This window comes from Bombus vancouverensis, chromosome 5 (assembly GCF_051014615.1).
Source record: "Bombus vancouverensis nearcticus chromosome 5, iyBomVanc1_principal, whole genome shotgun sequence".
NCBI classification, from domain to species: Eukaryota; Metazoa; Arthropoda; class Insecta; order Hymenoptera; family Apidae; genus Bombus; species Bombus vancouverensis.
The window spans coordinates 17997824-18024971 of record NC_134915.1 but is presented as its reverse complement, the minus strand read 5'-3'; the positions used below and the strand labels follow the sequence as shown (position 1 = coordinate 18024971).

General features: G+C 45.3%; 1 protein-coding gene across 3 annotated transcripts in view; it reads left to right on the top strand.

Moving 5' to 3' along the window:
- The window catches only part of fz2 (frizzled 2), a 134341-nt gene that overhangs the window by 62709 nt on the left and 44484 nt on the right, over positions 1-27148 (top strand). Inside the window, exon 1 of one of the 3 annotated variants that reach the window (XM_033337232.2) lies at positions 19248-19906. The exons of the other annotated variants lie outside the window; for them this stretch is intronic. The gene's annotated coding sequence lies outside the window, so the exon portion shown is untranslated. Of the gene's footprint in view, positions 1-19247; positions 19907-27148 lie in introns of those variants that run through there. 3 annotated transcript variants of the gene reach the window in all.

Here is a 27148-nt window from a genome sequence, read left to right as displayed (position 1 = left end):
TTCTTTCTTTCTTTCTTTCTTTCTTTCTTTCTTTCTTTCTTTCTTTCTTTCTCTCTTTCTCCAGCCTCTCCCCACGGTTTCCTCCTTTTTAGCCCTTTTCCATTTCTCTACCCGTCTCCGTCGTTCCATCTAAACGCCTCGCTTCCTCTACGACGTCGATCGTTCGCCTTCACGGCCACCTCGATCCGGACAAACGCTCTCTCCAGACACTCCCAGGCTGTCCAGGACATCGCGTCGTATCCCGCTGGGTCTCGCGTCAGATCTAAGTGGTTCCTCTCGTACGTTCTCTGACTGATCCCCGTGTACCCTTGATCCAAGCTACGGGCATCGAATTCGCCTCCGCTGCCTGCACGGAGATGGAAAACGCCGATAATTGATTCCAGGCCTGGTCGTGTGTACAGGCTACCATCGAGGAGAATCAACGAGCTGGTTCTGCCTAGAGAAACCTGGACTCTGTACGCGTAGACAGGGGCTGAGAGAGCGCATAAAGCTACTACGTCCTAGCCGAACGATCGGGAATTTTTGTCCACGTTCTATATGTTTCTTCGAAAAGTTGCCGGTTGCCGTCGAATGTTTCTCCTTTTATGTTTTTTTCGCGTTTTCGCTACCGGTAACGAAAATTCCCTCTTTTCGTCGCATAGTTGTACCGTTCCACTGTCACTGATCGTTTTACGTCGCATCTACGGGCGAACAACTTGTTGCGAGGAAGAAACGTCTCTACTGGTCGATGTTTGTTGGATACCGTTTAGAACGTGTTGCAACAGCAGGCAACAAAACGTACGTGGATGTCGCTTCAGCGAAAATGCAGCTTCCCTCTGAATACGTCGGTTGTTACAGCATGGGCAAAACATTGCTACAAGATAACGTCTGTTGGATATTCTTTGAAACATACGGCAACAGCGGCCAACAACGAGGGTCCTCGGTGAGAACACAGCTTAAGGTAGAACGAGGCGAGTCGTTGGTCGAACGAACGCAGTGGAAAAGACGCGAGCTAGGGCGTGAGTTGGTTACCTATCCAATTCGGATGTCCGACTCGAAGAGAAGCTGGTTGCGTCGAATACGCATAAATAACAGTCGGTTAATTGGTACCCATCTCGTGTACTTTTTAGTTATCACGAGTGTCATAAGCGACTGTTCGCTGTCTGATTTCGAAAAGACATTTGCCCGGTCATTGTCGGTTCGATTAATGGCGGTCGGTTGATCGGTCGACGCGGTCGTGGAAGTACCGGGATAACGTCGATAATTGATTCCCGGAGAGTCTATATCGAGCGTGAAACGGGTGGAATGAGGCCGATACCGGCCGACTCCGTTAATCCAACAAATAGAATTCGAGCCACTCCGTGTCCGACGCAGTTAAGCCGACCGTATCCCTTGGCCGCCGTTTCTCTGTAGATACAATAGATCCGGCGAAAGGTTCTTTTCGATTATTTTTTCCTACCGGCTGTAATCCCCCGTGCACCGTTTACTTTGCATTTAGCGGGAGGAAGTTGGTATTAAACGTGCGGTTAACTTTGGCTTCCCCCGGTTAGACGGTAATACGTTGTCGAACGTGTTCGTTCCTTGTCCCTTTTTCTTCTTTTCTTCTTCTTCTTCTTCTCTTTTCCTATGCCCATTTAGTGCACTTGATGGAAATGATCGGAATACAGTTTAATATTGCATGTTGCGAATTATTTGGTATCGGAGATTGCCGGGAAAGAAGCTGATAAGAACGTTTTTGTCGATTTCTTTGTTTTAACCGCGGTGTATGGCTGAAAAGGAACATGTAACCAAGGAATCCCTTGCGTTCAAAGATGTATAGTCGACGAATTTTCGCCTACGAACCGAAGCTATAACTACGAAGACAAACGATATTTTAATATCTTTCGATTTATCGATATTCTGACAAGAGCGATACTTTTAAATTCATGGAGAAATTCTCTTCGATAATAATGTACGTTGTAATAAGTAGACTGTTGCTGTATCTGGAGAGAATGTTTCATAATATGTATAGTATAAGAGCGTGGGCGACAATTCGATCAAGTTGATCGATGAGATCATCCGGGATCTTACGCCACTCTAGTTGCAACCAGCTGAATAATTGATCTCCTCGAGCGAGTAGGTTACAGCCCATAATACGACTTAGGTTATAAATGATCATTGAGATTCCGTGATCAAATGATAATTGATCAAACGAGACAGATAGCTCGCATTTATTACTCTCCTTAGAGGTAACAATACGTCGGCCAGTTGCACTCTACGGTTCGAATTATCGCGCCTTTGCCGTATCCAATCTATTAAAATTCGTTCGTTCGTTTCAGTACTCCCACCGTACTTTTAAACTGTCGCATTTCATAAATATTAATATCAAACAGAAGCGATATCGTTCGCATAAACAATACAACAATATCGTATTCTCATTTTCCAATCTTCCTTGCGTGCAATCACCCCCAATTTTTCATTAATCGACGTTCCGATGATAATCGACTCGCTGATTTAAATATACTCCATAAAATTCCACTATACGTAAAAATTAAAAAATTATCCTGCGCATGATCCTCGTTCGACCCTTGCACATTTTCAACGCCGTTTCTTTCGCTCCGTCGTCGTCTCCGCATTAAGACGAACGAAGTACCCGATGCTCCAATGATTCTGCGACCTGGATCCTCTGCACCATATCGCCTCGTAATCGTCGATCGTTCCTCGTATCGCGTGAAAATCTTGACTCGGTGTCGTAACTCGAGTATCATCGGTCGCAGCTCGTACAGCGGATCGAATTAACCGTGTGGCCGTCGGTGCGTCGTTCAATTACGTCGTGTCCGAGACACATCCCCCGTTGGTGGTGGCGCGTTTTATGTATCGCGGGTCCCCGGCATAAAAATCATTTATTCGCTCGTTAAAGATTGAACGGGCATCGTCCAGGGCGTTCCTTCGCATGGACGACGGTCAGCGGACACCGTTGAAAGATTTAAGGGCCTCGTAAAGCGCAAAAAGAGGATTTCTGCGCGGAGGCGCCACGGTCGCGTTGGACCCTCTCGTGTTTCCGCTTTTCGAGCCTCGCTTTTTTCGTTGCCGAGGCGTTCGCCGCTACTTAGGTAGACGCGCTTGAAGAACGTTCTATACCTGCGCCACCACCGGTGTCGCCTAACACTTTATTTCGTGTCTCGTGTTTCCCGGGCAATATTTAATCGATACCACTGCGATAGAAAATGCAACCTCGGAGAATTCCGACCGTATACGCGAGGATTTTTAATTCTTCGTGAAACATATATCGAGAATTTATAGTTCGGGCATATTTCGTGCGATTTAACGTTGGCAAATTCGTATTTCGAAATAAAACCAGATCTTTCGAGCAGCGAGGCGAATCGTGGTTACAGTTTCTTGCGTGGAAAATGAGACTTTTCTACGTAACCCTCTCTAGACAAATATAGTCTTCCCCATCGTGTAGTAAAATTTACAGTGGAAATTGAAGTTGGATATTTATCTTTATCGAAAATGTCTGAAATATTTGACTCGACAAACAATTACGTAAATATAATGGTATCGGTATAGCGGTATTTCCACATTCCATAATTTCCAATTCGTTTAGCTTGTCAACGATCCAGTTTACGAAACAACCTACGAAAGCTTAATACCTATCGACGTTCCTATCACATCGTACAATCTTCGTTCAAAAATAACTTTGAAAATTTAAACATTTTTTCACTAAAAATAAGATTTCTTTCCGACGAAATTCGACTGTACGAATTCCGTTATGAATTCTGGATGGAATATTTCTTTGCTCGATAATTATTTCGTCCAAAAGTTTCCAACGCGGAGCTATTAATTTACTGACAGAGAAGTTAATGGATATCCTCCAGACGGAGATGTTGAACGGTGTAGCAGATTTTGTGGAAGAAATGGCACGAGTCACGACGTTTTCGTCTCCGAAAATAGAATCCGCAGCAGCGGATCTGGCATTCGGCCCCGGACCATCTGTGGGATCGATTCCGCGAGACAGCCAGCGAGAGAATGACCCGATCCGCTCTTCTTGTATCTCTTTTATCCGCTTCCGGTCTTAATGACACTCCGCCACTGAAATATCGAACTGGGTCGTTCTTATCTAGCTGTCCTCTCTATCACATGTAGCCGTAAATTCCACAAATCGTACGCATAAATAAAATGCCATAGAACCTTCCGACACGCGTGGTCGTGCCTCCTACTCTCGAACGAGCCTAGAGAAATGGAATTGAAAAGTATCTAATCCCTTCTGCCACGAAGACATATTGCCTCGTTTGAGAAATCATCAATTTTTAAATATCTGCAAACCTAATTTATTTCTAAACCTAAGCTATTTAGTAAGATGTATATCGTAGTTAGATCGCAGATACTTATGCAAATTCGTACTTTTACGAACGCAACGAGAAATACAGGAAAACAGAGGTTCGTTTTACCCGTTAGATAATATAGATAATTTGTTTGTTTTACTTTGCAATGACGTCTCTATGGAACACGTAACGATGGACACGCTTTTAACCAGCGGTATATAAAAACATTTGACTGTTAGGAAGAGGAAGAATTGGTTTAGTAATCGATGATCTTCTACCTCGATTTCCTCGAAAATCTCCTTCCCTCGGCTATCTCGCTCTTCTACCAAACTAGCGATATCGTTCCTCGCTAAGTACGTACTACCGAGCCACCCACGTAAACTTCACACGCAAAAATACCTTCGACAAGTAGCGAACTAAAAAAAACAGAGTAAGTTCTATTAGGATTTACAAGCAGACGCATCGAACGGACACCACTCGAGCGATCCATCGTTAAACGAACCGCTAGGTACACACTCGAGCCGATCGGTCAGCTCGTTACAGGAGGATCCATCATTCGCCATGCTCGATCGCATCGTCGAGCTGTAATGTTTTACGATGCTGTTTGACTATCCCATTCACGAGTAGCAGAACGTTCTCTTTGACACGATTGTTTTGACTGGTCGTGAATACGGAACGCTCGACGAACCTCCGCCCACGCCTTTTCCACTCCTCGCCATTTTCTCTCCCTTTTCGGCCCTCCGCAACCCCCTCGCAACCGCGTCCTCCATGACAGTCGGTCCGAGTTCTCGCTTTTTCCACGACGAGAGAGACGGGAGAAGCTGGCTTCCGCTTGCCACTCGAGTCAGACGATCGCGTCTGTCCGATGCTACAGAGGAAGCACGGACGTCTATTCATCGAACGATCGACGACGATAGACGTTGCATTGCGCCGTGGCGCCCATTGGAATATGAAAATACTCCCACGAATTAAAATAACACTGGCGCGCACGGTACGCCCTGCGATCTTAAATAATTCATGGGATTTTTTCACGCGCCAAGGCTCGAGGAACGCCCCGCGTGTTCGCTCGCGATCGAGCCGGGACTGTCTTCGGCTTGGTATGCACATACATACAGCGCACGCTGTATGCGGTAAGTTCTCGGTACTTTTCCGCGCGATAATTTGCCAACTAGTAACATTAGCGAATTGACAAGTTACGACAAGGGATAATTTACCAACTAATAATATTAATGAATCGACAAGTTGAGAATGGGATAATCGAATGACTCGTAGTTCATACAATTTGTTTTGGAAAATTTTATTTGGTACATTATCGACTTTATCGCTGCTAGACAAGCAAATTTATGACTCGCGACTCTCGTCGAATTTTACTAACGAAATTAATTCAATTGTACGACACGGTTGTATCCTATAAATATCGTCACGAAAGATGTCGATGAATTATCGACACTCCCGTTAAACCGTTATTTTAGAAGAAATGTCTCGCTATGGGAAAAAGTTTCTTTTAAGGATATCGGGTATAAGGCGTGCTGGAATGTTCATAGATCATACGTTGACATTCCACTTAAATCAAACAAGTATATTATATCAGACAGGCCAATCTGTGGAAAACTCCATCTTGCTGGTAACCCTGCTATGACAGGACGGTTCCGCTCTAATGCGCTTAGTAAATTGAAAGAAAATTAAATTGATATCTGTATAATTTGTGTGACTTTAAATTAGTATAATTTTTAACGAAAACTCAATTTCTCATAGTGAAAAAAACAAACTAGTAAATTAGCTGGCATTTTTGTTTGTACCGTCGAATTTTATACATTTCCCCCCTTAATGATTCTTTCGTGCAACGAGTAATTTTTGTACACTTTCGTACTAATTTTAACGTTCCATATGCAGATATGTTTAACGCTTCATAGATAAATTGCTTCGTTCGTATATAAATCTAGTTTTCAAGGAATCTGAGAAAAAACTCCTAATGTATGTCTTTCTAATGGTAAGTAGATAGCGGTATTGCCGATAGTAATTTAGTAATAGTAAACTGTAAGGTAAATTGTAAAGAACAGTGTTTGTAACAGTCTTTTCCTTATTTTCTAATTTACAGAATCGATAAATGTATTACATCTTACAAATGGTTGGTGCATGCCCTCATCGCGAAAAGTCTTAATAGACCAAATCCCATTAATTGACGAACCACCGATATCAGCTATTCCGCACGTACCTTGCCCTTTATCATCCCACGGACAAGAATTGGCTGGCGCGCGATTAATCAGTCCGCGGTATCAGGAAGCAGAAAGTGAAACTGCACGGGTCCGGCCGATTATTAACGAAGCCTATCGATAACCGTATCGCGGGCCATTTGTCAGCTGGTGGCCAAAAAGCACGGCTGCCCCGTCGTGAGCGGTTCTCACACGCGATGCAGGTCGCTAAATAATTCCGAACCGTTAATTAAACCGCGAGTTTCACGCCGGTAACGGCGCGAATGACGCTCGCCTGTATCGTAAATTAGGGTACACGCGAACGATTCTTTAACCCGCGTGGAAACGGGTACGCCATCGACGCGGATAACGAGCGATCCACGTCGAAACGCGGATCAACAAGCTGGATTCCGGTCACGTAACACGCGCGTATCTAATTGGAGGACGGTTTACACGGAAATTCTCGTGGCTGATCGTCCGACGCCAATAAATAACGGGGCAGACGCGCGTTTCACGGGTGCGAGAACAGGCGTCGTACACGCGATGGAAATCGAAGAGGGACAAGTACGCTGGAAAGGACGAAGAAGAAGAAGAAGAAGAAGGGGAAGAAGGATTCTTTTTCCATCGTGCAAACAGAAATTCAAAGTGGAAGATCTTAGGAGGATTTACGAGTGGGCGCCGGTTGCGCGGTAGTCGCTCGGCTATCTCCAACCTAATCTCGATCCGCGTAAATCATCGATACCGCGTTTCGAGTCATGGCGCTCTTTCTCTCCCTTTTTGCTTCGTTTCTCTTCGCGGCCCAACGCTGTTCGTGTAAATCATACGAAACGTAGCCGCTCATTAAACCGCGCTGTACAACTGTACATTATCGCGGCTTCGAATAGTACTTTCTCCGCGGTGGCTCTCATCTTATCTTTATTTATCTCGTCTCTGACTCGCAACCGCGTATGTACATAGTTTGTACCTGTAAATACACGCTTCGTGTAATACGCTGTGCAATAACGATTTTCGATCTTGGCGCGATGAACTCGCGGCATTAACCGGCTGTTACGGGACCGAACCTTTGAAATAATCATTATCACTGTTCGAACCGAGTCGTTATCGAGTAATCGTTCTTAATGATCTTTCGGGTTTACGCGAATTTCCGCAAGCGAATCGCCCAGAAGCCGTCGTACGCCGAGCAACGCTATAAATTACGGTGCATAGAAGAACGACCGAATAAAAGAACTGCGAACATTATTTTCCTCGAACTTTTCTCGAGGTTCGCGATTGTCGTTTATACTATCTGCTTGCGATAAATAAATTTAGAAAAATAAGATATATTTTTGCGATACCGTATATCGTATGCGGCAACTCGGACGATTATGGAACGCGCCAATGATTTTTTCGCCGGTCGGTTGTTTTCATCTCGACAAAAATGCGACAGCTTAAACCAGAAACCGGTTAAAACGAGACCGGATAACGGAAGTCTACCGTGAACCAAGTCGAGCGGAAACTACGTCGTTTGGGGCTACCCGTGTTAGATTTTGCGTTAAAATCTGTCCATGGATAAGAAGGTTATCCCTTGTTCGATCGCGCGATCTCTTGACCAGGGACCATCCGCTTCTTGAATCAATTGTTCCGGATTCTTCACGGGGGAAAAATCCGACCACCGGCGTGAAACGTCGTACGCCCACGCCGGCGATCATTTTCCAACACGCGGAGAAGTCGGGCGAGCTCCGATCCGTTGCGAGGATATGCACCAAGGCAAATCGGCTTGTAACTTATAATTCCTAACGGCTCGCGAGGACCGACCAGATGCGTTTCGCTCGATAGCCGCCTCGCTGTCTATTCCCAAAGACCATCCTACGGAGGACCGTAGAAACGTGCTTCGAGAATAGATGCTCCAACTCGATAAGCAGTCGTTCGTTGTTCGGTTCTAGATACCACACGTTTCTCTCGGGCTTTGCGTTAATCGATCTAAGTGTATCGGGTTTCGGAAAAATTCGTTCTCTTCAAATACGACGGTCTTGTATCATATAAATATTACGTTGCAATGCAACATACAGAAACATGCGAAACATAGAATGATTTTTCGTTGTGAATATCAAATTGGTTGGGCTGCTTGTAGCTCGTATAGTTTGCGATGTAATTTAATTGCATTTAGTTTCTTGTAACGATCCCTTGAATATCTTGGATACATGTCGAAAACGCCGACTATTCGATAGTAATCTTAATTCTGGAAAAGAGAACGGAATTGTCTGCGTGAAATTAGAAAACATTTTGTTTTGTAACGACAAAAATATTAGAAAGATATATTTTATTTTATTTACGTATCGTCAAAGACAGGATAATTATTCGTACCAGCTGATATTATCCACTGTTAGTTATCAGAGTTGCAATTCACTTTTCTTATATCACTATCGATATCACCGTATCGTAGAAACGCGTAAATTCGATGATATATCCACCTAACGACCGCTATTTACCAAATTGCACTTATACAAGCCAAACAAGAGCACACACAACCCGTGAAATAGATAGTTTCTCCGAGCGAGTCCGATCGTTCGCAGACAGAAAACAGCAATGAATTATCTTAATCCGCCGATACGTCGCTTGTAAATGAAATCAGGATATCTGTTCCCAGGGAAAACCCTGCGGCACAGTGGTCGTCTCGGCTAGATATCGTGTACGATAACCCAGTCGCCAACAGTTTCGTTTCGTTCCAGCGAACGCCAGCGAATGCATATTAGAAAGCTAAGTCTCCGGCATTTCCTGTTCCTTAAACGTCGAATCTCGAGAAGAATGAAAAACGGAGAAAAAAATAGAAGAAAAATAAGCGATCGACGAAGACGAAAAAGTCGTAGGACCCCCCATCGAAACAGATACTTCACTAGAGACGGAGACAGAGACAGAGAGAGAGGGAGAGAGAGAGAGACAGACATCGTACGTAATACGAGAGTATCGACGCGTTTCTCTTAATATACGCGACGATATACCGCGTGAAACGAGCGTGGAAGACGGGCGTAGCGTGGAACCAGGGTGCTCGGTTACGAAGAGATCTGACACGTCGGTAAATTTCCCGCTGATCACCGGCCGCGACTTTACGGCAAACGAAACAGGCCCCCACGTCCCCCGGTGTACCGTAATATTCTGTCGAATTTACGGGGAGAAGTACGTTACGACTTTATTATGGACGCGGGCCTGGTAACCCGTGCCACACCAACAGCGCCCACCGTCTTTCCCGTCACCTTTACTTTTTACTCTCCTCTTACTACTCTAATCGTTGTTCTCCGATGTATCTTCGTGAATCTCGAATTTTTATTCACGCTCGAAAGCTGAGGGAACTGAGCGCAGCTATCATGGGAAAAGAATTTGTGACCGTCGATAGTTGGAGCGTGCCAGTAGGCGGATGTTTTGGGGATGATGAGGAACATTTAAGCTGTCGAAGTTGGATCTCGTTTGCGAGTTAACGCCACGACGATTGCCTAATTATGGAAATAATTTTCACTGTCGTATTGTCAGGAATTAAGAAAATACGATTTAGAAAGCTTTAACTTTTGGTAGAACAGAGTTTGTAAAAGTACTTGGGAAAACGATGGTTATTGGAAATGCCTATTTGAACAGAGCAAGTAAATAGCTTATCGGTCTTTCGTAGGAACTGGAAGTATCAAAGATCTTTGCAAATAAACGAACAGTGTCAATTACGTATCGTTCTATCTACCCTGAGTCACAGAGGTATTCATAACCTTCTATCGTCAATTATACGATAGTTCGGTAAATATACACCGCTCTTGGAACATCCTATTATACGTATCCTGAGAAAGAAAACATCGATCGCATAAAGTCAATATGTTCGTGACTCACCGAGAATCGAGTCTCTAAAGATCTCGAGTAATTCTTAAACTTGCATATTGCGAAACATGAAAGTTTTCCTTGCTAGATAGTCGATTATAATCGACAAATTTTTATTGCAAAGGCTACCGATTAACTTGCGAACTAACGCTATTTTGTCGATGGTCGAATAGTCGAGTAATCGACAACACGCGTCAGACTTTCCACGATAAATCTGATTTTCTAAAAAATTCGCTTTCTTTGCTCGTATCGTTCTTCCAGCGACACTAACGACACGTAGGAATTGAAAGAGTTACGTTAGTACAAATCGTGACTAGAAGTACCGCGTATGCTTATTTTTCGAGCAACTAGTCGCAACGGTTGATAGCTAATATCAGTGAGAGCGCGTTTACCGGCACGACCATAGGAAACAACATTTTCAATGTCTAACAAACGATCGGAGATAAGGATCGTTATTAGTGGCGATACAATTGCCATTTGGCTGGAGGATCGAACGCAAAAATCCGACTCACCGTTGACCAGAATTTTACAAGCAGCCACATTTCAGCCAATATATTGCTCGGCGACGGTGTTTACGGTTTCCACGCTGAATACTTTCTGTTACAAAATAACGCGTTTCGTCGAAACACCGTGGCCCATTTGACGTCAAACGAGCTCTACTTCATTGGTATGCGAGAACACGCTGTTCCCGCGAATATCCTCGGAATATTTCGCGTTTTTCGGATGTCACTCGGAACCAAGTCGACGCGATCGTTTTTAATCCGCCTGCTGCTACTTTTGATAGCCGTAGCCTCGCTTTTTATCGTTTCGATATAAACGACAAAATAAAATTCCGACCATGAAACTCTCGCGTCGCGTTCCTCAACTATTCGGTTACTTTGGGTATTTGTCCATTGAGAAGAATTCTAAAAGGAACGAACGATATAGAACGTAGCTGTATACGGTTCTTACAACTACTAGCTATTCAGGAAGAGTCTAAACGATTCGAGAGTGAAAAGCCGGCGTTTCCATTGCGTAGTAAAAAAGTGAGAAGACAGGGCGAAATTAAATTGGCTCGTTCCCAACGGCGACGGGCAGCCGCGCGATCAGCTTCTTTGCATAAAAATGGCCGCGAATTAAAGCTCCTTTGAAACTCGAACTTTCGCTAGAGCGTGAATAGCCGCATTGAGCGACAGCTTGGTTCCACGGGTCTGACAAGCGAGAGGGTGGTCGTGGCCGATTCGAATAATTTCACCCGACATTTGTACCGTGTGCACGTCCACGCGTTCAAGTCTCCGAATACGAAATTTTCGTGGCCGCGTTGGACGCGGGCGCCGTCAGCCACCGCTGCAACGTGACGCAACGCAACGTATCGCGATGATCCGATTCCATTCGATTCGATTCGAATTTCATCGTGTAGCCGAACGAATCGCGAAACGAGTGGACACACGCGCGAGGTATCCGCTTGGCGTACGGTGCGCGTATATCGAACGAAACGGATGCGCTGGTTAAGAAGACACGAGAGGAGAGCGCGAAAGAGCAGAGAGCTATCCAAGTCTCGAGGAAATCTGACTCCTCGTAGGCGGCTTTGCGGTGCTAAGACGTCGCCTACCTGTGGCCTGTGGCATTTATTAAATCTTATTCTGGCATCTCCTCCCTTTCTTCCTCGTCTCGGGTTACCCCGAGGGATGTATCCACGCGACATTCTCAAGAACGTTTCTACTAGGTCCACGAGTCGTTCGATTTCACTGTCCTTTGTTGGGCGATTTATTAGAGACCTCCCCTTTACCTTCTGCCACTGCGTTTTTTATATCCTACCCCTGTCTATTTTTTCCCAGCTCCTGCCACCTGCTCGTTCCACGTCAGACGATGTTTCGATTAAAAGACGCGGCTCGATTCAGCCAATGGCGAGCACACGGAAATCTGCGAGATCGTCCGGAGGGAGAGAGTCTTTCTTCGAAGCGAGAGGCGGAAGACGATTCAGGGGCGAGGAACTTTATTAAGTTCCCCGTGAAAAGTCTCCCTTCTTCTGCGCTGCTGAAAGAGGATTCGTGGGAGTGAGCAATATCTCGGTATAATTCGTCGACATAATTTCGAGACAGCAATCGTACGATCCGCTAAATAAAATCTAACAGATTCGGTGTGTTAAAAGACCTTAAAACACGAAATTTTCGTCGCGACTGTTGAAGAAGATGACTGTGTAGAAAATTTGGAAATACATTACGTAACGCGTACAGTATAGGCGTAAAAATACTCAACGATAGTTATTCAAATTATTTCGTGAGTCGGTATAAAAAACATCTCATAATCCACGAACACGCGTACCGACTGGAAAAAACACGATACTTCTCGAACAAGATGGAGGAGGTCTCCTCTCGTTCCTGATAGATAGGCCATCTTCTTTATTTTCATAATATATTCCACGTCCGTGTAGCTGTCAATGCAGCGACGAACGGACAGATTTCACGGATAAAATAACCGTGGCCACGTTTGAAACACAGAGTGGTTGCGGTGGTTGGTCGAGAGGACGATCCTCGTTCGTCATCCTCGTGTGCGACAGAGCTCGCCGTTCGCTCGTGCGTGTTCGGAAGATCGCCTACAGTGTTTGCAAACTTTTGTAAAACGTCCTGGGTGGAGGAACGTCGCGTACGTTCCCTCACGTGGCGAACAATAGAGAGGAGGCTCCGTTTCGGGTACAGGCAAGAAAGGAACAAGTCCATTTCGAGTGAAATACGCGCGTAACTGCGCCTTTTTTCGGGGAGGCTCGAGCGAGAAATGGTGTCCAGAAACTGGTTGGGCCTGAACGGAACCCCGCAGCGTCCGTCTATCGGTCATTTAAGCCTCCCTTTCTGTCTCTACCATCTTCCTCTGACTTCTTTTTCCCTTCTTCCTTTTTAGAACCTTGGGACTCCGAAGCCTGTAGTCTCGAGTGGAAAGCAAGGATGACTCGACGTGGCCGCTACTTGCACGAGTCCGCGTTTCGAAACGAAACGTAGAGTGGCTTAGCCCGTAACTTAATCGCTGTATCTGAAGAATTCTTGTCACCGTTGTGTGTAACTGCCGGCTCGAGGCTCGTTGTCGAAGCTTTTTTTCTCACCGAAGTCTCGCCGCTGTAATAGAGAAAGAAACGACGGGCGCTTTCGTAACTCGCGGTATCGCTAACCATAAGCAGATAACGAACGACACCGTTGGAACGCTCGAGCGTTAAACCGTTACAATAGAAAGCTTAAAAACAGAGAAAGAGAAAGACTATAAGAGAGACTGAAATGAGAACAGATGGAAAAAGAGAGGGAAAAAACAGACAGCGTATCTCGCGTGTATGCAGTATGCACCTGGATCGCGTTCCTCGTTGCACCGATATGGTCGCGTTATCTGTCGGTCCCGACCACCCGGCCGCGTCGTCGTAGTCGTCGTCGTCGTCGTCGGTCAGCACACCACACACCTTCCACATATACACGTGTACGCGTGCAATAAGCGAGACAAGCGTATACACGCGTCAACGCGTGTACACCGTGGAAGATAGGTCGCAGGAAGTGGTAATCTCACGATAGAGTATAGCGCAGTCGCTTAGACGCGATCCTTTCTTCGCGATGCGGCTGGACGCCTGGATTACTCGCTCGTTAGTCCGGAACGTGGAATCGTCATTCGCACGGCGAAACAATAACGTGGCAGGAAGCTGCCGGGTAACGCGTGGGAGCGATTGAGAATCGGGACTGGAGGGTTAGAGGGGAAGGGGACAGGGAAGAGAAGGAGGACGGTCCTGATTCAGAGAGGATCCTGTAGCTCCTTCTCCCCGTTTTTGGACGAGGAGCGAGCGAGTAATTCGCGACGATCGATCCGGCGAGTCGGTAAGCTAATTTCACGTCGAATAAAAGCGTCTAATGCCAGCCAAGGGAAAATCCGTTTAGCTTAGCCCAGGCTTCTCAAGATAAATTGGTTTCGGGGGATTTCTAAAGCGGCTTCTACGGCGCAGGAAGTTCGAGGGTGCAGAAGCGAGAGGTCCTTTGTGACTTGGGAGGCCTCTCTCCCGGGAGATTCCTCCCGGTGACGACGAGGATGCCGATGGAACGCCTGGACGCCGTGAATGTCAACCGTGACCCAACAATGGTCTGTGCTTAGGGTTTCGAGCTACGGGGGAGAAGAAGAGTCGTAACTTCTCCATACCTCGACAAAAACCTGTATTTCCGACCTGCCGTGCCGCTTCTGAAGACTTCATCCCGATAGATCTCGCTCTGTCACGCGTTGAAAAACACGGGAAAACAGAATTTCCTTCCCTCCCCTGCCTTCCCATTGGTCCGCTCTATTGGTTGTAAAGGCACAGTGGTCGACGAGGCTTCATCGAGAACGCTACATGTATTGGGAAACTCGATGTTACTCATGGGAAAGGAAGGTGGTCATACGTGATTCAGTGTTATAGTCAATTCTCTTGTTTATTCCGTTTTTAAAGATAGCGTAAAATTAAACGAACAACGACATTTTTTAGATCGAATGCATCCTGCTGAAAGTATTCAGGGAATCTGTATTTTTTCGCTCGCTTCTGCGTCCGAATAGAAGAACCAACTTTAGAACTTCCGTTGGTAATGAAGAGCTCTGTTTCAGAGAGTCTGTAGTCGTTGTTCTCGAAGACTTCGTAGAAACCATTCTGGTTGAGACAGAGACGAGAAAGCAGCGAGTTTCCTTGCTCTTTCAACTATTCCGTCGTGATGTAAGCGTTAAGCGAGAAGACCAGTGTAACGTCGACGTATCTACGTCGATATACGTCTCCTTAATAGGTACGGCGACACGCAGGAAAAATTAAACGAACCTCGATAATCATTGGGAATTTCATTTTCGAAAGTTTGACAGTGACAAGAGCTCGTAAATATGAGCTCTGACGTTACGGTAATAACTTCATCGGTTACGTGTAATTGAGTTTCTTTCTGATCTATATTCGTAGTACCGAGTGCGTACTTCGGCGTCCGCATTTGGGAGCGAAACTGAACGCTTGGCCGGGCAGGTGACTTTTGCAAATCCAACCGAAAGAAGGAGGAAGGTTGAGCGCGATTGTGATGCCGATACCTGGCACATGCGAACACGAACTCGTGCGTATCGATATCTGCCCGAACAATCCATAAAGATCGGTTTCGAGTTTCGTTCGGCGCTTTATCTCATTCGGCACGCTTGAAGTTCACTTCAAGTCCCATTTCCAAGAATTGGTGGGCGCTACTGTAACATATATCGTGATCCATAAACGAAGTTCGATTCTTTTGTCTCGTCGTGGCTTGCCTCGGTGACCCCGCAAAAATCACGTTCGTTTGCGCAAGTTCCTGGCTTTCTGTCGGCGACGAGGACGCACAAGTATCGGCGGTAAAGGCGTTATTATGGAAACTTTCGCTTTGACGCTCACCCTCGGTCCGGTTACCCCCGCTTTCGACGACGAGAAAGAATGAAATTGAATCCTCGGAAAGGAGCGCGCCGCCACAATAAAGTCGCCGAGGAAAATCCGTCGTAGACGTCGATCGCCGTTCGGGAAATCGATGGATAGAGGCGAACAAATGATGAAAAAAAAAAAAGGAAAAAAAAAGAAAAGAAGGAAGAAGTTGCGCAAAAACTTTTCCACCGGGTCTCTCGCCGTCTCTCTTCGTTTTCTTCCGTTCGAGTTGCCATCTTCTTCTCTCTTAAATTATTCGTCGCGCGGAAAGTAAGGGTTTTCTGCGGCGAACTGCTCGCGGTCCATTCGAGCGGCGGAAAAAACGCTTTTTAACGGAGGTCGGCAAGTCTATTCGTGCCAGTGACTCTTAAAATTTAAGTTCGACGGCGAATTCTAGCCGGGGCATTGTTGCCGCCGGAACAATTCTTCGTTTCTCTCTCCCCTCGCCAGCCAGAGACTTTTCAGCTAGACGTTGGAAAAACTTGTGCCCATTGTCCGCGGGAATCTTTCCCGCGTCGGTTCGTTAATTAATATCCTTCCTTTCTTCGATAAATCGTATCGGGCTGAGCGAAGGAATCACCGTGCTCCGCTTCTCGAAAATCCACGGGTCGACTGACTGACTCTCGCTCGAATTGCTGAACCTTGCTGGATTTAATAAGGAGCGTAAGGCGAACCGTTGGCAGTTTTCTTTCGCACGAGTCCTTGGCAAGGAGCCATAATCGACACGCGGAGAGACTTGCTCGATTACTATATTACAGCCTGCTATGAAAGTACTCGGATAATCTGAGATACCTTGTCGTGATAGTGCGTCGTGATCGAGATGCGTGCAACATACTACAATCGTCTACGTTTTTATTCGCCGCGAATATAAATTGATAGAACGTAATTTTAGCTGCGAAGGTTGCACCTATCTCGCCTGCTGTATCCGACTCCGTTTTACATGCACGTGATCGTGGCTTTCTTGTATCGTAATTTGTCATTTAACGATATTACAGACTCGACGAGTTACAAGTTGTGCAATTTTATGCCCAATAGAACGATCGATCGACTTGTCATTCGTAAAGCTTCGTTTATTTTAAGCTTGGTGTTTGGCGAGGGAATGTTTTAGTACTACGCGAGAGGACTTAAGCTAGCTTCTTTATTAACTTCTACGTATTATGTTCCTATATCGTGTACGTTCAATTTAAGAAACGACGCTTGCAAAAATCTTATTTTCTCCTGCTTCTCAATTTACGAAGTCGATCAATTTGCTTTCTAGACAGCTCGTACGCACAACCTCGATACACACCAAACGTTTGATTTCCTGAAACTTTCGACCAGCTCCTTGGAACGATTCCTCTCGCACCCACAGATGAAAAGTCATAACGAACTACCTTTCTTGTACTCGGAATTACAGTCGTCGTCACTGTCGCGCTCCTCGCATTGGGGTGGCGCGAGATCGTAATCAGAACCAATCCTCTGTCGTTCGACGTTCCTATGCACCCGTGCTCGTTGCCTTGCGGGAAAAAAGCTACCCTCAGTTTCTCCAGCTATTCCGGAAGCGCCGGGGAAAGTAACGGTGGCCCGAGGGCTCCAACTTCCCTTTCGTGCCACAGAGACGCCGAGGACACGGCGCCTTTACAACAGGGGACATCGTACATTCTCTAGAACTCTGCTGGTCGAATAGACCGCGAACCTTCACGGTACTTTGCGGACAACTTAACGCGAAACTAATTGATTTTCTAACATTTCTCTTACGTCTTACATAATTAACGATGGTAATTGATACAGAATGTCATTGATAATTGCTTGAGAATATGTAGGTTAGGTGGGCTGAGAGGATTAGTTACGCTAGAGGCGGATGTCGAGATCGTAGGCAGTTAAGTATTTAGATATTCAAATGAACTTCAGAGAATGTATTACATTCATCGTAGAAAAAAGTTCATCGTAACAGATATGTCCAATTATCTCAGTCACGCTACAATTCAAAGAACTCATTGTTGGGGAACGAGCCATTCCTGTACGACGTATACAGGGTGTCCGGTAAATGATCGACAAGGAAGTGATTCATTCTAAATAGGTAAATTGAAAAGGCGGAGACTTATCCGCGAAGAAACGTGGCAAGTGTTTGATTTTCATGGAAAAATATGAACTTGAATATTAAAATGCTGTCATTTCGAGTATAACAGATTGAACGTATTTGTGTACAGGATATCTATTAGAACAAATTATGTTACGCGACGTTATCAGCTAACGGTAATTTTATAGCGTGCAAATCGGTAAACACGCTGTACGATAATGCACGATAATGCACGCGATATGAATAATAATAGATAACCAGCGTGTATAACCAGCCCGTTGCCGGGGTCGCGATAGAAGGCAAGGCAGAGGGCGCGACGTAACGAGGAAGGGCGATTAGCATTTTATTGGTGTCGCGTCTTGCAATAGCTTTGGGCAGAGAAATAAACGAGGGAGGGACGTTAAACTTCATCGTCCATCGGACACGCCTTGTCGCTGCAGGTGTGCTCCGCTAGGTCGTTATTTATTGCACGGGCCCTCGCAGCCACCTACAACACGGCTGTTTCGTTATTTATACGTTGGACGCGATGCTCATTTTTGCACTCACACGGTCCACGCTCGCGGAATTTCGTCCGCAGATCTCTCGTTGGGAACACACCGCACAGTCGTCCGTCTGTACGTTTGCAGCGTAGCTGGAGGGATCGCGTGTGGACCAGGACGACGTGTCTTACACACCGCGTGAAACCCTAGATGGGAATTGTTCGGCTGCCCCTTGGCGTGTCCTCCGAGTCGCTAGTCGAAGATACTGGATCTTGATAGGAGGTAGGTCCCGAGGAACCGGTCGTGACTGTACCTACACGAGACATCATTAATGCCACCGTGGAACGAGCGCTCCGAAACGAAAATCGTCGGCCGTGGCCGGGAAGGGTGACTGCCGGGTGCCTCCTCGGGCCGCACGATTTCTCCGTCTGCCGGGCAGCAGGCCGGGAACGGAGGAAAAAGGAGCAAACCGGTCGCGGAACGAGGCGAAACCTCTAGGACGATAATTAGCGATCGAGGGTCCCGGGGAAGACTCGGGCCATCTCGTTATCCACGCCACGGCGCCCAGCGTGACGTCATCGCGCGTGTGGTGAGTGGCGACTGCCGCAAGAGGGTATAAGGTGGTACGCGTCGCGTGCACGCACGTATACGCGTAAACAGGTGTGCATGTACTCGAAGCTAGCGTTCGCGCGAACTACGGCAGAAAGGAGTGACAGTGGTGGGAGAAAGTAAAAAGGAGAAAGGAGAGAGAGTTGAAATAGGATAGAGGAAGAAAGAGAGAAGAGCAGAGTCCAAATACACGTCCGAACTGACTCTTCTTACACAGCGTATATGGCGCGAGCGTATATACATAGAGAACGGGAGAATCCTACGCTTGTGTAAAGTATCCAGTGGCGGAGTGGCGGAGGCAGAGGGGACGCGAGGCTCGCCGAAGCGTCCCGAACTCGACCGAAAGGCATCCCCCACTCTAGACGCCAATACGGTCGGAGCTTCGCTTTCGTGTTTCCTCGGTTGCATTCACGTCAGTGCGTTCTGGACCGATGTTAGGGGTGGTTCGTGCTCGGTACGGTGACTCGCACGTGTATCTATACCGCATCGCGTTTGTGCCTCGTAGTGGCTGTCGAACGAACGAACGAACGAACGAACGTGTACGTACTTATCTCGCACAGCCAGTCCGGGAGCGTGCGCACGAAGGAAAATATTTGGAGATACGTGGGTCCGGTGTCTTTGTGCGTGGATGGGAACGCGGACGTAGGGACGTAGCGCGCGTTGTGTGATCCGCTGCCGTGTGTAAGCACTCGATTGCTAGCCGTGACACACGTTACCCGTGCACCGTGCATACGTTTACAGAGCCGATTTAGAGTGGCGGGCAGCATTGTGTGTATAGTGTGTAGACGCGATTCCGACGGACGGAGGTTAGTCGTTTGGTGACGACCAAAAAAGAGTAGAGCACACGAGCAGAGAGGCACTCCGGAAGGAGCGTCGTGGTCTCTCGTACAGAGTATAGAGTAGCCGAGTGGTGTTTTCTGGACTCTGTACCAGCAGAGCTATTCCGTTTTCGTTCGCCTGATAATGGATTAATTTTCGCCGGGGCAGTTCACCCCGGCGGCAGCGTAGTCTGGAGCAAGAGCACGCAGTATCGCGGCAGCAGCACTCAGCGATAAATCAAGGTGAGATCCGGCTTTGTTTTCGAGAAGGGTGTTCCGATAGCCGGCCTGCCATTGACCAGCCTCCTCGGCGAACCGTTTCACGTTCTCCTTTTCTTCCGTTTCGCTCTATCCGTAGCCGGTATACCCGCGATTATCTCCGTCCCTCCACGGCCACGCTGCAAACGAGCATCCACGAGCATGCAGCATATATTTTGCGGCCTCTCGCTTCCGTCTCTCTCTTTCTATCTCGAGTCTTTTCGATCCTCTCTTCTCCTTTTCCTCTCTTGGTCGGCTCGCGCGGGTCTCCACGGACTCTTCTTCTCTTCTCGTGCATAGGGACGAACGAGAAACACATGCACGCAAACTGCCGAGCCACCCTACGCTCTCTCTTTCTCTTCTTTCCTCGCTCGTTTCTGCATTCTGAATACCGAACGACACAGACCTTGCTTCCAATTCCCCTTCTATTTCATTCTTCCGATGCCTATATACCCGAATCTCTTTCCCAAAACCCTTCTTCTCTCCCTGACTCTCTTTGGCTGTTCTTTTAACGTAAACGCCCGCCGATCCTCTTTTCTCGTGTCCCTCTCCGCGAAATCATCCATGCAAATCGCGACCGATGGTTTTGGTATACACCGAGGGGATACGGAGCTCCTCGGTAAACGAGGCAGTCCGAGCCTTTTTCGAAATACACCAGACGCTGCTGTCGCAACGACGCTTGCGGTTATGCCGATTCCTGCTTGTATCTACCATTGTCTCGTACCGTATACGTATTTACGCAGAGTCGACTATTTGCGAGTACAAATCGGTTTCGTTGCAAATTGAGACGAACAGCTACACGTAAATGGTAGAAATATAGTTTTTAATTCGACGGAGCGCGAAATAATCTGGACAGTTCTAGAGAGGAGTCAAGATCAGCGCATATTTACTGTTATTATATTACGTTCGTTATACCGTATTCCTTTTTTTAATACGTATATATATATATATATACGTAGTTAAAAGAAAGATGCTTCGTTACGAGAAGAACGAAAACTCGCATATTTACGAACGCGCACGATCCGGTTTAAAGCGATACTTCCGACTATTACAAAATGTCGTGTATCTTATCTTTATGATTGCGCGATAGAAATTTTTATTTGAGGAGGCGTGATCGTTTAGTTTCCGGTTAAATTCCATTAATTCTGATCGTTCGAATCGTAGCAACTTTGTATAGGATACAAACATCTTGTAGAACGATTCTTGGCAGCGTCGATATTCAAAAGATTAGTTTGGTATTCCAATGTGACCGAGTCGAAAACAGAAAAAGATGACATTGCGAAAGGAAACAATCGTAAGCTGTTGAAAAGAAGTGAAAGTGGCCGGTGTTTCTGTCAGGATTCGAAGGCAAAAGAAAATCGCCGTGGAACGTGTTCGATCTTCGCGCTGTGTGGCCACGTGACTCGGTGATTTTTGTTTCGGTAACAAGCGCGTCGAATACATTCCATCTGTCCATTGTTTCGAACAGTCGATGTTTTACTCTAAATTGCTCCGTTTGCGACACATGCCGATCGTAGAAATTTCCCGAGTTGCTATTTTTTAGTTGCACGGTTTCCCGTAAACAAATAATAAGGCTATATGTAAAATATTTGTGAGAATTTCTACGTGCACAATGAACGAGTATCGGCGCTATCGCGATTCCGCTTATCTGTAAGGTCTCGCTTTCTAAAATCGGAATTGGGTTTGTGGTGAGTCATTTTTAAATTAATAGATAAGTGAATTCTTATGATTTATGACCATTATCTTATTTACCGTGTTTTTGCTCGCGGATAAGATTTTTATGCAGCTGTCTGTTTCTTACGTTAGCGTTGATAGGAATAAAGATTGTAATATAATAATAGTACAAGAACATTAAATTCTGTGCAGAGGTTGTTTCTGATTCTTTTGGAATTTTAAGAAGAATGCAACGTAGAAACACGAAATTATTATAGTTGATAACAACATCGTCGACTAGCTGTTTTATACAAAGATGAACGTGCATTTTAAAACCGTAGAATTATTTCCATATAATTCGGACTTCTTCCTTCTACTAAGATTTACGAATTTTAGGAAATTTAATTTAAACTTCGATCGATTCGCTGATACCCGAAAGGTCAAGGAGTATTTAGCATATCAAACAATGATGTAATAATAACTTAGTCAATTTCGTGTTTTAATGTATTTTAATAATTGCGTAAGTCGATGCATATACAAGCACGCGGGTATACTCGCGGCCGGTCAACAACATTTGTGCGTGAAAATACGAGTATGCTCGCGACGGGTCAACAATGTGTTAACACATCGCGAACCAGAGGTCTTGTCGCTAGTTATTTTCAGATGCCAGGTATTCTCGTAGCGCTTCGTATATTTAAATTACTTGTTACATAAATTTCAGGGGAATTTTGTTAACGTCCTTTGGAACTATACGAGAATCTATTACGAAATATGCAATTTACGATCTTAACTCCTACTCGTTTAATTCGACTTACAACCGTTAAATAATTATTACCTTAGCCTGAAAATATTAGACAACCGTTGTTTGTTCGTCATCTTCCTGTCTATTATACGACAGATGAGTAATCCGTGCGAACATTTTGACATTTAGAATCGTGTACGTTATTAATTGGACGATTAACTTTCGACGAAGGTAATATTTTATAATTCTAGTTATGGAAGCGTACGACCATCGCGAGGACTAGAGAGTTATAGCGCGAGAACTCGAGAATCATCTTCCTCTGTCGTAAAACTACTTAATTAGAAATGTTTAATAATTCAAAGCTATTCGATAAATCGAAATACTCCTAGGAATATTCGAACTCCATTGTAATTTATTAATGGTACATGTTTCTTCTTCTACGGTACAAATTTACGATCCGAGAAAAAGAATAGAAAAGAAACAAAATGTTCCATAGCCAGAAATATTGGAATATTTCTATGCTTAGAGATCTATCCATCCCGATGGCGAGAATAAATTTGCGAGTCTTCGGGTAATCGGCTAAACGAAAATGACAAGGCAACACGCATCTGGTGCATTTACAACCCCATCGAGAACGTCTAATTCCTACGTTTCAATTAAACCCTCGTCAAGATACCACGCAAGAACGTAACAGTCCGTAGCAATCAATCGTCGAGCGAGAAAGAATCGCGTTTCTCGCGGTCGAGTTGGTTACGTGACGCGAAGTCTGGCTGCTGTTATTTGCATAAACGTAGGTTCGACGTGCATAGACGTACATACACGCGTCCTTGATAGAAGTCCTTATTCGAGTCGTAGTCTCATCGCGTATGAATAGCAGGTACGCAATTACGAGAGCGCACAGATGTCATCGGCAAACAAAGTTGACGAGGCTGGTCGTCTCGTCCAGGGCACCGATCGTTACAGAGGGGGAAGATCAGCGCTAGAACTCCGGATGCAGTCATTTTCAACGTTCTTCTCTTCTTTTTCTTCCTTGTTATCTCGATATTCTTATTCCTAGAACTTTCACACTTGCGACGAGTTCTTATATCTTTGTTGAAATACAAAATTGACGTACAACATTTCCTACTTTTGTTCTTCCTTCTCTCGATTTTTTTTCTTTTTTTTTTTTTAATTTAGATAAAGAAACTATCGTCGATCTCTTTTGTTTTCTCCAGTTTATTCTATTTTTGTTACTACCACAGGCACGTAGTTTCCCAGAAATTGCATTCTATTTTTTGCACGCATTTTTATCCTCGATTAATTACGAAGCTAACGAAAGGTATTATCGAATATGATTCGACGAGAGAGTAATATCAAAGTTACGGTACAAACTCCGAAAGCAGATCATACGTGGTAAAAATGACCGCAAACGGAGCTGTACGATGAAACTCTCAGGTTCTGGCGTCAACGAAGCGAAAACGGTTCCTTCGTGTGTCCCAAGTCGCAACAGTCTACCGCTGTGTACCCTAACAACGTACCTGCTAGTATTTTTGTATCGTCGATCGTGAAACGAACCGTGAAAACGGCAACCGAGAAAAATGGGGAAAGTCGTTAGACCGAAAGACACCGTGAAAGCGAGGCGCCTACAAAAGAAATTCTCCTTTTTTACTTTTTTCCCCGGCTGATTTGGCCGTGCTAATTGAAGCTGGATTATCGGCGAACCAGTATATAAATAAACGCTCTTCTGATATCCCCTTTGATGGGAAATGGTCGCAAGTCGATTGTCGAGTCTTGGAGTATCAAATGCACGTGTGCTTGATGAGTTATTAAATAGATTCTCTTTAAATAGCAACCATATAAATAGACTTTCTTCGGTCTCTTTGATTCGACGTCTTAGATGCGGTGTCTAGCGTTGCCGTGCGTATATTTATTCGAAACCGAGTTTCAGACTGTCATATTTCCTACTGAAAAGTTTCAAACTTGTTGTATATCAAGTATTACTTACGATCTATTTGACAAATTCAACATTTATTTCCAACTTTTATCGATTTCTCGATCAAGACGCGCAAACCAATTTTCCTCGACTCTCGTTGATCCTCTTCGCGCGATTCCCACATTTCTGATAACTACACTTTAAGGAATTCTACAAAAATACTGTTGTATGTTTTCAGATTGGCCTTAAATTTCAGCGACGTAGTCGTGACGGTCGTGCCTCGTACTAGACTACCGATATTGTGTATATTTGTACGAAAGTTAATTTGAAAAATTGAATTTACATACTTTTTTGCATGCTGCGTACATTCTGAAAATATGGCACCTCGAAATTTCCCATGAACGCTTGAAAATTCGCAGTCTACTCGTTACAGCGTTAATAAAATTCCATTTAACACACACGATATACACGTACGAGCTTCCTATCGCGACTGTTCGAATACTTCTGCGAGCCACTGTATCGTTTGGCGGATAGCTCTCAGCACCCACGTAAAAAGAACGATCGTTTCGACCACCTTTCCGGATGCCGTATGGTGACAGCAGCGTGCACGCTCGTTTTTCGAGTTGACACCAGTTCGAGAGTGGTTGGCGGGCGCGTAAAAGGCGTGCGAATCGCGCGAGAAATACTGAGAGACCTATGGTCGCGTCGACGCGTGAGAAATGACGGGCGGGAAAGCGTGCAAAGGTAAACTAGACGGCACCGAACCGGGACAGCGATAATTAGTCATGTTGCTCGAGTCGACGGTGCCAGTTGCCAAGCCAATAAGAAGTCGATCCTCGCTCGTTTCTCGTGATATATCGCCACCCAGGTGGGTGATGTCGCGTCGTCGACGTCCTTTTGGATCGTTTCAGGAAGCAAGGGACAACGGGATGAATACGTTCTTCGTAACTACCTCGTTCCGCCCGTTAAACGCAGCCACGTTTCTGGTTAAAATATAGGCTTCTCGGAGCACAGTCCTCCGAGGAGTTGAATCGACGATGTTTCGAGGTTACGCAGAAAGTGCAGGGTTGCTTTCAATGGAATCTCTCGATGAATCGTTGCCAGATACGAGTCAACGTATGTTGAGATAGAGTGCAGTTTCGTACATTGGATATTGACATTTTGCACGAAAAATGAATACTCAGCATGGTAAATGTTTTGTTCAAAATATAACAGTTCGTCAAGTGCGTCTAGCATTCTGGTCGATTATTGTACAAATTTTCTATACTTGCCAACGGTTGCATCTTTTCGCAAAGATAACTGTGATTAACGTATTCTGTAGTTTTATTTAGAATATACGACTGTGTATGGATTCCTTAGACTTTCCTAGGCTTCCGTGGTGTTGTCGTTAACCAAAAACAAGCAAAATCACTATTAAATTTTATTAACGAAATAGCTCCCTTCAAAGGATTACGATAGAAATTTCCTAGTAAATTAAATCGTATGTATACATAGTAGTTAGCTGTGTAAGTAAATGGTTATTAAACCATACGTTATAACAAAAGCTTCTCTAAACTATACCACATACTCTCTACGACCATGATAGCCGTTGTACGACAACTTCAACAGCTAAAAACAATTGTCAGCTAATTTCATATTAAATTTCACTTTTCTATGAGAAACTCTGAAACCAGAATAATTCGATATCACCACGTATGTCTGCTTTCATGTCGGAGGCGAACGTCGACATCCGCCAGCGGCGTAGTCGTTTTCCATCCGAGAAAGTAACGTAATGCCGGGCGACGATAATTAACGCCTGCACACGCCGGTTTGCGTGGCTCGACGAGGCTCGTAATCTGAAGCTTGTAAGTACGCGGGCGCGTTATCGCGACAGGGAAGAGGAGGATGCCCGGGTATCTGATAGAGAGGCGATATTCGAGTTCCGCGACGGGAAGAGAAACGCGACTTTACGCGGGTTTATCGTGCCGCGTTTCCGTTCGAACGACACGCAGGAATAAATATCGGACGAGATTTGGTGGCGAGACGCGCGCGTGCGCCAGGCGAAGAAAAAATATACGACCGCAAATATCTACGTCGCCTGGTGCAAATTTAACGAGAGCGCGGAGACTCGCTGGAAGGCAGGAAGGAAGCTGCCGCTGCCACGATAGTCGTAAAAAGCCGGAGAGATAAACGACGCCAAATCTTCTTTTCCATCCTCCGCGTGTTTTCTCTTTTCTCTTCGTTCTTTTCTTTTCGTTTCTTTTTCGCTGGGGAGATTTGATCGAACGAAGTCCAAGACAGCTCCGTTTTTAGCCTCGATTACGCGCTAGCTGTCGAGGTCGCTGTTGGAATAATTGCCGCTCCGTAGATTGTTCGAACGATGCTTTTTTACAGCGAGCAATGGTCGATCGATTTGTACGGTCTGCGCGCACACCACGGACGAGAGAAATATTTTTCGTTTGGAAAGTTTCGATAGACGCGCTTGTTAACCGGTGTCCCATTGGCAAAGCCGTCGTTCTCGTCTTGATTCGTTGCCATCCTCTTGAATATCTTTAAGATATTGGATCATCGTACTATTATTCGTTCTATTCGCACTTTAAACTTCATTCTCTGAGATATATTTGCAAGGTTTATTATATCTTTGAATCTAACAGGTTGTTCTTATTTTAGCTAGGTCGTATTAAAATATCTTTATTCTTGGATATCGGGCAAATCTTTTTCCCCGGTGACCTTCGATCTTTCCCTTCCGATAACTTTCGATCGAGGAATTTGCTCGAAGCAAAGTCGAAAAGCTGATGCGTGACTTTGGGTTTGGTTTAGTTTGCTTTGGCTATTCCGCTTAATCGCATGTCCGAAGATATATTTCGACCAGTCGAAGTTTTCGACATTTACTCCGAGAAAAGTCGTTAATTGAGAGCTGTGCTATTGCCTCGCGACAAAG